The sequence below is a fragment of the Callithrix jacchus genome, chromosome 20 (assembly GCF_049354715.1).
Source record: "Callithrix jacchus isolate 240 chromosome 20, calJac240_pri, whole genome shotgun sequence".
In the NCBI taxonomy this organism is placed as follows: domain Eukaryota; kingdom Metazoa; phylum Chordata; class Mammalia; order Primates; family Cebidae; genus Callithrix; species Callithrix jacchus.
This window is the reverse complement of record NC_133521.1, coordinates 29,292,576-29,304,994: the sequence shown is the minus strand read 5'-3', so window position 1 is coordinate 29,304,994 and position 12,419 is coordinate 29,292,576.

Sequence of the window (12,419 nt, the reverse complement as noted above, 5' to 3'; positions counted from 1 at the left end):
AAACACCAAAAGCATTGGCAACAAAAGCCAAAATAGACAAATGGGACCTAATCAAACTCCACAGCTTCTGCACATCAAAAGAAACAGTCACTAGAGTGAATCGGCAACCAACAGAATGGGAAAAAATTTTTGCAGTTTACCCATCTGACAAAGGACTGATATCCAGAATTTACAAAGAACTCAAACAGATTTACAGGAAAAAAACAAACAAGCCCATTCAAAAATGGGCAAAGGATATGAACAGACACTTTACAAAAGAAGACATACATAAGGCCAACCAACATATGAAAAAATGCTCATCATCACTGGTCATTAGAGAAATGCAAATCAAAACCACACTGAGATACCATCTCACGCCAGTTAGAATGGCGATCATTAAAAAATCTGGAGACGACAGATGCTGGAGGGGATGTGGAGAAATAGGAACACTTTTACACTGTTGGTGGGAGTGTAAATTAGTTCAACCATTGTGGAAGACAGTGTGGCAATTCCTCAAGGACCTAGAAATAGAAATTCCATTTCACCCAGCAATCCCATTACTGGGTATATATCCAAAGGACTATAAATCGTTCTACTATAAGGACACATGCACACGAATGTTCATTGAAGCACTGTTTACGATAGCAAAGACCTGGAACCAACCCAAATGCCCATCGATGATAGACTGGACTGGGAATATGTGGCACATATACACCATGGAATACTACACAGCAATCAAAAACGATGAGTTCGTGTCCTTTGTAGGGACATGGATGAATCTGAAGAACATCATCCTCAGCAAACTGACACAAGAACAGAAAATGAAATACCACATATTCTCACTCATAGGTGGGTGAGGAAAAATGAGGACACATGGACACAGGGACGGGAGTACTACACACTGGGGCCTATTGGGGGGAATAGGGGAGGGACAGTGGCAGGGGGAGCTGGGGAGGGATAGCCTGGGGAGAAATGCCAAATGTGGGTGAAGGGCAGGAAGGCAGCAAAACACACTGCCATGTGTGTACCTATGCAACTATTTTGCACATTCTGCACATGTACTCCAAAACCTAAAATTCAATAAAAAAGAAAAAAAAAAAAGGAAGTACTAACATGCTGCCACATGGATAAATCTTGAAAACATTATGCTAAGTGAAATGAGCCAGTCACAAAAACCACATGTTGTATGATTCTATTTATATGAAATGCCCAGATTAGACAAATCTAGAAAAATAAAAAGTAGATTACTAGTTGCCTAGGGATGGGGAAGGGTGACAGGGTAGTGACTGCTAACGGGTATGGATGGTGGGGCTTCTTTCTGCGACGATGAAAGTATTCTAAAGTGGATTCTGGTGTTGGCTGGACAATTCTGTGAATATATTAAAAACCCTTGAATTTTACTTCTTAAAATTTTTTTGAGACAGTCTTGCTCCATTGCCCAGGCTGAAGTATAGTGGTGTGATCTAGGCTCACTGTAGCCTCAACCACCTTGGCTCAAGAGATCTGCCCACCTCAGCCTCCTAAGTAGCTGAAACTACAGGCACATACCAACACACCTGGCTAATTTGTGTATTTTTTGTAGAGATGGGGTTTTGCCATGCTGCCCAGGCCAGTCTCAAACTCTTGGGCTCAAGTGATCTGCCCACCACAGCTGCCCAAAGTTTTGGGATTACAGGTGTGGGCCACTGCACCCAGCCATGAGTTGTGCACTTTAAATGAATGAATTGTGTGGGATAGGAATTTTATTTCAATAAAGCCCTTAAAACAACAATAACAAAGAGATGAGAATGGAAAGCTACCAAAGACTTAACCTGTGAAGGACATGCTCAGACAGTTTTGCTTAAAATAAAGACTACTGTAATATCAATGTGGATAATAGATTGGGGGAAATCATGCGAATGGAGAAAGGAAGGGCATCAGGAAATTGTTGAGATAATCCCAGGATGCCTGAACTAAAACAGTAACAGATGTTATGGAAAAGATAGGACAAACTTGGAAGATATTAAAAGTCAAGAATTAATGGGATTCAGCAAATAGCCGAGGAAAAAAAGAAGGTGAAAGGGAGTCATGGACCCTATTTCTGAGGACTCCACTCAGCATCACCTTCTCCTAAACTTTTCTTGAATCCATAATTTGAGTTTAATGTCCTTTATTATGTTACAAATATATACAATCATACCTTTATCATATTTACTACATTCTAATCTAGTGTAATTGTCTGTTTATGTGTCTGTCTCCCCCATCAGTATCTGTGATTGAGGGTAAGGATTTATCTCACAATGTCTTTGTAGCTCTGTACCCCTTTACCTCGCAAAGAAGGTGCCACAAACCAGGATGGAGAATGCAGCAAGGGAAACAGGTTAGTTTTGGAAAGGGGACATGCTGAGGAAAGAGAATGTCAGTTTTTCATATATGCCTACAATATATCCAAACACAAAATTGTCAGATGAAAAGTTGGTTCTATGAAGTTGGAGATCAAAAGGGAGTTTCAGAATAGAGTTAGTAAGCATCATGATATAGGAGAAACAGGCAGTAACTAAAACCTTGTGTATATGGACCAGATTGCTTACAAGGAGCGTCAGATAGAAGTAAAGCCAGATGAAGACAAAATTCTGGAAAACTCCTACATATAAGAGATGGGCAAAGTAACTGGAACTTATGAAAGGTTTCGGAGGATTGCAGAGGAATAACATCAAGGAAGTTAAGAAGGGCAAAAAGGTGTATTCTGTATTTGCCAAAAGTCATGTAATTTTTGCAAAAGCAATTTCAGTGGATAAAGGCTGGGGGACGTGAGAACCCGACCTATAGCTGAGAAGAGCCAACCAGAGCTGAAGAAGTAAAAATAGTGAAAGTTATTAGGCTTGTAGTGAGAATTAAGAAGCCTGACTTTGAGGTGAAGGAGAATGCTGGGGATCATAACCAGACAGTGGCACAGAGTCAAAGGCAAATTTGTATCATTTTGTTTTTATTTTTTAACTGAGAATTCTCAATCAAGCATATATCCTGAGGAGAATAAGTCAATACAGAGGCTAACGGGGAAAACTGATAAACAGATAAAGTCAGTCACTGAGAAGACAGAAGGGAATGAAAGCATAGCTTTAACAGGAGACATGAAAAGAAGGATAGTTATAGGTACCGTTTCTAAATATTAAGGAGTGGCAAGGGTGCCTAGCAGGAGGAAAGGGAGTTCCCTCCAGATTGCCTCTACTTTTGTAAAAGCTAACAGAAAAATAGTAAGAAAGAAGCACTGGAGGCTGGGCTTGGTGGTGCATACTTGTATTCCTGGCATTTTGGGAGGCTGAAGCAGGTGGAATGCTTGAACCCAGGAGTTTGATATCAGTCTAGGCAATATGGTGAAACATAGTATCTCTTAAAAAAAAAATAACCAGGCGTTGTGGCATATACCTGTAGTCCCAGATACTTTAGAGGCTTAAGGTGGGAAAATCACCTGAGTCAGGAAGATTGAGGCAGCAGTGAGCCATGATCAAGCCACTGCACTCCAGCCCAGGTGACAAAGTGAGACCTTTTCTCAAAGAAAAAAAAAAAAAAAGAACGCAAGAAAGAAAGAAGTCCTGGAGATAATGAAAAAGGTTTAAATAACTGTCACATAGTTTTAGGGGTCCAAATGAAGTTGAAATCTAAAAGTATAAACAAAGTAGCAATCTTCAAGATAATATAATTTTTCTCTTCAGCACTGGGGGATAAAAGAGTAAAAGTTAATCAAAATGTTAGTGAAAAAGAAAGAACTAAATTACACATATGCAAAAATTCATTGAGTTATATTCTTGAGATGTTTGCCAGTTTATAAGTTACATCATAATATAAATTTTAATTTTATAAAGAACTTTATTATATGTCTCATTTCCAGTACTCAACCTTACACCTCCCAAATTTAAAAAAAAAACCCTCTAGAAAAACTTCTATTTAAAAAACATGTTTTTAAAAAGTCACAAAAAGACTAAAACTGAAAGCAAATAAACAAAAACCTAGGAAAAGACCCTCTCTCCCAACAAATGCATGTTTTTACTCTAGAGTAAATTACAGACCACCAACTATTGCCTGACTTGGATATCAAGCACCAGTTCCCACACGAAAATTTTTATTGTTGGCTTTAGAGCTTTAATCTAAAGAGAACACAAATTATGCTCATGTTTGAATAACCCTTGCCAACAAATTGATCCCATATCACCAGGGCTGCAGAAAGTACTTTTAAAGATTGAAGGGAAACATAAAGGGGGAAAAACTCAGTAAATATATTTCCTCCTGCTCAGAACCTAAACTATAGATCCCTTTAAAGAGAAAAAAGGTTTTTCTCTTTCCTCTTTTTCCAAAAGCAGTCCAAAAGGGCATTAGAGAACATCTGTAATTTACATAGGCAGGAGCAATGCCAAAGAAACTCAGATTCCACAGCTGTTAACCCAAGGGACAACTCAAACGAGGCAAATCTCTAAATAAGGCCTGAAAGGCAGATGCTCTGCTAGAGGGCAGCTAACTTCCAAAACCAGGAGATTGAAGTGGGCACTCAAAATACAAATGTGTGCCTTTCTAGAAAGCTGCCTTTTGCCTTTATATGGGCAAACTGGAACAATTCATAATTATTTTATTAATTAAGATATACTCAAAGAAGACCAGGCATTTGCCTGGTCACTACCTACTATTAATAAATGAACATAAACAAATTTCCTTGTTATTTTAATATTTATCTTCTTCATCTACCCAATATTAACATGTTGGTTAACAATACCACCAGAAAGTAAAAGCTCCCAACTGTACAGCACCAAAAGTTAATAAACTTTCAAAAATTTTCTAATAGAATAGGTTACAGAACCAGATTCCCTGGAATTCAAGTCCTGCTTCTCCATTTTCTGAGCTGCCTTGGACAAATTTCTTTACATTTATAGGCCTCAGTTTTCTCCTCTCTAAAATGGAGATAATCTTATCTACTCATAGGGTTGTGAGGATTAGACAATCAATAAATACAGACACTCAGAAATACTCCAAATACGTTGTAAATGCCCTTAAGGTCTTAGCATCTATTATTAAGTCTCTACCTTACCAATCTGCAGCAAGCCCACCTCTCCACTATGACTTCTAAAATTTGCATGGCAACCAGTGCTAAATGATGTGGTTTATATACTCTGAATGCCCTATAGTCTAATAAAGAGTCTCAAACTGCAGCATGTTGAATTTGTTGGCCTATTTACCAACAAAGAGCTAACAAATGTTAATGATTCATTGTAAAAATAGATACACTCAGACTTATGATATGAAGGTTAGAGGCTCAATATACCAACTCCATTTCCCTTGACTAGTAGTCCTCTTCCATATGATATATGAGTTTACTGTAATGACTGACCAACTGCCTTTGCGGAAACTGTCAATACTCTACATGCACAATATCTGGAAGGATTTAGCAAAACACTAGGGAAATAAAAGACATAATGAAGGGAAAATTAAGAGGGAATTGAGAGAAGGATGTATTCTAAATCCATAGGAAAGAGCCTTAGTTAGCTTTCACATTTTTCTCTGTTCTTTTGTTAGACTAATATTAGAGAGTTCTATTAGAGTAGGATTAGAGAGTTCTGTCCCTTTAACTGTCAAATGGTTTTCCATCTTAAAAGTAATCTTTCTCCACCAAGGAGTCTTTTAAAAGTTATAAATAAAATACCCCGAATATTTTCTTTTTCCCACAGACGAGAACATTAGAACACTGACATTTTAATCTATTCTTTACAAGAGTGAGTTGTGTCAACACAGTGCTCCCAGCTACAACATGAAAAAAACAACTTTAATTAAAGACAGAGAAGAAACTGCATATGGAGCCTAAGCCACTGAGATACAACGAATAGTTGTCACCTTCAGAGTCAGTTCTCTATGAACAAACCTCTTTGTCAGTGTCAGAAGAAAAAAAGAGACAAAGCAAAGTAAAAGTGTGATGCTATAAAGGAAAAACATGGTCAAGTCAAATGTCATTGTTCAGACTAACTAAAAAATAGTATTTATGTAGTACTTGCAGAGTCCAAACCCTACGCTTAACATCATAAAACCTCTTTGGCTATAAATAGATGCCTACTAACCATATATGTGTTGTAGAAGATACAGCTGAAGCACAGAGAGAAAGCCATGATCACAAGGTAATGTTTAACAACAATGAACATTGCTTTTACTGGGTTTATTCCAGAATACTGGCTATGTTCCCTGCTCAAACACTAATTTGAAGGGCAAATTAACATTGTCACAAAACGATTTTCCCAAATTAAGCATATCTCTAACTACATTCTAGCTATAGCTTGCCCTGCCCTTCTACCAGGACATCCTATTGTAAGAGAGGCAGTACAGCACAATAAATAGAAAACTGGGCAGACATGACCAAGTTCTAATTTCAGCTTTGCCATTTCCTAGCTTAGTAACTCTTGGGCAAGTTACTTAATGTATTTGAGATTATTTTTCCTCATGTGTAAAATAGGAGTAACAGGTACTACTCAAGAGTGTTATTGCAAGACTTCAATGAGGTAATATATGTGAAATATCCAGTTCACTTCTTGTCTCATATAGTAGATGATCCACAAATAATATTCTTTCTACTTTTTGATTTTTATAATACTGACCATTTATTGATTATGTATCATCATACCCTCCAGATCATATATTCCTTAGGACTACAACTTCTTTCACCCCTATAAAATAGCCTATCTCAGCTTACAGGGAATGTTTATTGTTAAGTATTAATACCTCCTGGTCTGCTCACCCATATATAAACTAGTTTGTCACAGCACAGTATAACAGAATGGTTATCAGCAGGAGCTGACATGTCAAGATTGCTTGTGCTAACTAATTATATTTCAATCATGGCATTGATACTTAATAGCTATATAACTTTTGGCAAGTTACTTATCTATACCTCAGTTTGTAAAATGGAAATATAATAATACTTTAGACACAGAGGGCTATTATGAAGATTATATACATAAAACACATGTAAAGCTATTAGAATAATACCTGGTCCAAGTATGAGTTCAAAAGACATTTGTTATTACCTGATAATATAGCTGCACAATAAATATTATTTTATATTTATTGTATAAGTATTACATATTCCTCAGAATTTATATGATAAAGTTGTAAGGAGAGGAAGCAAGGTAAATACTATGGTAAGTAATAATAAACATGATAGGAACAACAGGTACATAAGGGGAAAAAATGATAAATATAAGATAGAAAGTAATGAAATAAGAATATAAAGAAAGAAACAATGCTTACAGAGTACAACAAACTCAATGAGTTTGTGGTATAATGAAATGGAAAAGAATACCACATAACACTACCATATTTTAACTGTACTAGAAACAGCATCACATAGAGAAGACAGAAGATTCACACAGATGATAATGAAGAAAGTGTATGTTATTCAGAACAGTGAAAGACAGGAGCAAAGGTAGCAGAGGAATATGGAAAGCCTACTTGGAGGTCATTATATCTCTGACTGCCTGGAATCGAGGGATCCTATAGAACCTTTTAATTCCTTAGTCCTTTTAATTCCCTTCCCCTAAAAATTAGAAGGCACACAGTAGGTGCTCATTAAATATCTATGTTAAAGATAGGTATTTTACATACACATCACAACTAGTTTCAAATGCTAGATTAAATAGATCATCCCAATAGGCATGCCAAGGCATATTATGATGCCTAAACTGGGTGACAGGTATACTGAGACAGTGATCTGGTCAGCCCTTGGGGTCCAAACCTCCAGCCATAAGGTGGCAGTCCTGCTACCCCACTGTGACACAAAAATATCATCATTTTCTAAGTGTATCATGCCATAAAAAGTTGGGAAGCAATGGGTTAAACAATAAGGCTATTATGCAATATGCAGTGGAACAGATACAAAGAGGAGTAAATAGGAGAGGTTACAATGTACAGTATTCTTTGCCTACGTGGGTGATATTGTGGAAGATCAATTAAAGAGTGTATTAGTCAGCTGGACTCCATGGCTCACACCTCTAATCCCAGCACTTTGGGAGGCCAAGGTGGGTGGATCACCTGAGGTCGGGAGTTTGAAACCAGCACGATCAACGTGGAAAAACCCCGTCTCTGCTAAAAATATAAAATTAGCCAGATGTGGTGGCATATGCCTGCAATCCTAGCTACTTGGGACACTGACAAAGGAGAATCGCTTGAATCCGGTAGGCAAAGGTTGCCATGAATTGAGATTACACCATTGCACTCCAGCCTGGGCAGCAAGAGCCAAACTCCATCTGAGAGAGCGAGTGAGCCAAATTCCATCTGTGAGAGAGAGAGAGAGAGAGAGAGAGAGAGAGAGAGAGAGAGAGAGAAGGGATTGGAGGGGAGGGGAGGGGAGCGAGGGAGAAAGGGAGAAATAGAGAAAGAGAGAAAAAAAGAAAGAAAGAGCGCGCGCGAGAGAGAATATTAGTCTGTTTGCACACTGCTGATGAAGACATACCCAAGACTTGGCAATTTACAAAAGAAAGACGTTTAATGGACTTACAGTTCCACATGGCTGGGGAAGCCTCACAATCAGGGGGGAGGATGAAAGGCACATCTCACATGGTGGCAGACAAGAGAAGAGAGATTATGCAGGGAAACTATTTTTTAAAACTATCAGATCTCATAAGACTCATTCACCATCATAAGAACAGCACAAGAAAGACCCATTCCCCATGATTCAACCGCCTTCCACTGGGTCCCTCCCACAACCCATGTAAATTCAAGATGAGATCTGGGTGGGGGATACAGCCAAACCGTATCAAAGAGGGAAAGGACAAGGTACTAAAAGAACAGCAGTTAACAGCAGTTCAAAAGCTGCTGCAACAAGCTAGGCAAGAAAACAAAGGGTAACAAAAGGGATGAATTCAAAACAGGTCGTGAAAGAATAAGTGCTTAGAACTTAGTTTAGTTCAGTTCCATAAACATTCATTGTTGCCTATTATGTGTCAGATGTTTGCCAGGCATTAGGGATTTTAAAAATTGAAGAAAAATTCTGGTCATTAGGAATGTTTTTTAATTGTAGAAACAAAATTCCAGGTTTTCCTTAATGTTTTCTCTTGCACAAATTAGCTCTAAAAGGAGTATTAAAAGGTGTTACATATTGTACCATACACCAAAGGTAGTTTTAACCTACCCATTAAACTTTCAAAAATAAGCCTCTGGGTAAGAAGGCTCAATGTCAGTAGAGTTATCAAGAGAATTCTGTAGAATATTCCCGTAAACACAATAGCTGTACCAATATGACTTAATATATTTATATCTGATAGAGTTATAATACATGCCATTGGTAAACTCCACTTTTAGCCTTTAAGAGAAAATAACAGTTATCATTGGGTACTCAAAATACATAAGGCATTGTATGCTACTTTACATACATAATCTCACTTATCCTCAAAGCAACCTTGAAATATAGGTATTATTAATCCCATTTTGTTCTTGAAAAAAACCAAGGCTGGCTAGGCACGGTGGCTCATGCCTGTAATCCCAGTACTTTGGGAGGCTGAGGTGGGTGGATCACCTAAGGTCAGGAGTTCGAGGCTACTCTGGCCAACATGGCAAAACCCTGTCTCTACTAAAAATATAAAAATTGGCTGGGCGCCTGTCATCCCAGCTACCTGGGAGGCCAAGGCAAGAGAACTGCTTAAACCCAGAAGATGGAGGCTGCAGTGAGTCGAGATCATGCCATTGCACTCTAGTCTGAGCAACAAGAGCAAACTCTGTCTCAAAAAGAAAGAAAAAGAAAACAAGGCTTAGAATATTCAGTCACCTGTCCAAAGATAAAGCTAGTAAAAAAGCAAAGCCAGAATTCAAACCTAGATCCATCTAACTCTTAAGTCTGTGTTCTTATTAAATGTGTTTTAATAAGTAAGTTACTTACAAAAGGGCTTTGGGAAAGGCACCTGACACAGAGAAAAGACAGCCACAGAAACAAACATAGGTAAGGCTCACTCACGCACTGTTCTAAGAGGGTGTGCTTGCCTGAGACTCGCCAACTAGATTAATGCAGGAAGAAATCTAGAGGTTTGTCTATCCATTTTCCACTGCTGCTATAACAAATTAACACAAATTTAGTAAATTAAAACAACATACATTTATTATCTTACAGTTTTTTTGGCTCAGAAGTCTGAAACAAGTTTGTCTCACTGGACTGAGATCAAGATGTCACAGTGCTGCATTATTTTCTGAAGGGGCTAGAGCAAAATCTACTTCTTTCCCTTTTCCAGCTTCCAGAGGCCACCACCATTCCCTGGCTTATGGCTCCTTCCTGCCTTCAAAGCCACCAATAATCAGTTGAGTCCTTAGGCTGATGCTTCTCTGGTTCATAGTTTCATCTCCCTTTCATCACAAAAAGGTTCTCCAATTATAAGGACCCCTGTGATTAGATTAGGCCTACCTAGATAATCCACCAAAATCTCCCCATCTCAAGGTCCTTGACTTAATCATATCTACAAAGTTCTTCTTGCTATATACAGATCATGGAGATTAGGACATGAAGGCTGTTGGGGGGCCATTATTCTGCCTATGAAGATCTGACTGTAAGAGAGCTTTTCAGTGTTTGAACCATATAACTAAATCCCTCTTGTTCTGGTTTCACTTGTACAAGACAATTTACTGTTAATATTTTGGCTTACCCTATGGCTTATAGGAAGAGAATGTGCTCTTTAGAGGATACAGTATTTAATCCCCTGGGCGAATATATTTTATATTATATTGAATAATTTGTTTTCTGAGTTATACATTAGTGTCTTGTGAGTGCTGTCAGAATGAGTCAGAATCTCTTAGTCCAAAAACTCTAAGACTCAGACATGATCAATATTCTGAATCTTTAAGTTAAGGATCAGAGTCAGGGATGAGTGAGGGGACATATTTAACAGGTCTGTATCTATGATAAAAAACCACCTTTTGAAAAGCATATTTAAGAAGCTATATATAATTATATATATCCAAGAATGCAGTTATGTGTCACTCCCTTTGATTTACAAGACTTGTTTCAACAAAGAGAGTAGTCGCAGCTTTCTGATTGTACCTCTGTAATCAATCAAATTATTTGAAGTAGAATGTCCTTGGAAGACAGCAGGGAATTTCAAATCAACAACTTTTAAAACTTGGATCATATAGATCAGTGGTTGCCTAGGGCTGGAGCATTTTGGGGAGAATAAAGAGTGTCTACTAATGAGTATGGGATTTCTTTTTGGGATAATACATTTTTTAAAAAATTGATTGTGGTGATGATTGCATAACTCTGTGAACAGACAAAAAAATCACTGCATTCTATGTTTTAAATGGGTGAATTGTATGGTAAATAAATTATATCTCAACAAAGCTGTTAAAGAAATTGGGTCACAAAGAAGACAATGAGAGGAGTTATCTGATTAAATATCAGGATTAAATAGGAGAAAGAAAAGGGGGTTTATGCAATTTATGATCTTAGTGAAGATCCCTTAATGTCTACCACTGTCCTCCTTGTTTTTCTGTCTACCTTAGCTTTTTACAGATTCTGTTCTTGGAAAAGTCACAATTTTCTATTTTTTCTTACTTTACTAATCAATTAATATACAACAAACATATTCCAATTATAAATAACATAGAATGGCATCCTGATGTTAACTTCCAAGCTCCTTACTCGAGAGAAAGTATGGATAAGAAAAACAGTCCTATCCCGATCCTGTTTTAGAGGCTCATTTTTTTTCCCCCTTGTTCTGCATTGTTTGCAGATTCTCTATATGGCCTAAATCAGTCCATGCACCACAAGAGCCATATCAGATTCATGCCTTCTTGAATCTAGATTCTCACATTAAAGTCAAAGAATGGGTATATACTTGCAAATGAGGAAAGTTCACGTTAGTAGACAGGCTCCATTTGCTCTATTTTATAGCAATAACTATTATGAAACTCAATAGTCAATCCACTAATCTGTGCAATGCCATTGAACAATTTCTCTGTTCGTATTTTTCTTTTTACCTACACCTTCTTTTTCAAGAACAATGACAGCCCACTTATCTCATAGGAAAGCAAAAACTGGCTATCAAAGGTAGGCAGGTTTACTTACAAATGTCAGGAAATGTTTTGCTTGAATCATTCTTACAGTTGATACAAAAATAATCACCGATATAACCCCCAAATGTCTCCCTGAATAATCAAGCCACTTCAAGAGAAAACTTTCTTGAAACTGATACACTAAAACAGTTTAATTAGACTAATAAAATACCATAAACAGGGTTTCCTTAACTTTGAGATGGAACACTTACCTTACATGAACTCAAACAAAATGGTCTAGTTACTTTTCTACATGAGAATTATTAATATAAGAGATAATTCTCCACTATTGGAATAACAGAAATAAGTGAAGTTGCAACCCTGATCCTTGGGTATAACTAGATGGTCTACTGAACCACAAATCTAGTACACTCTCTTATATACTTTTATGCATTACA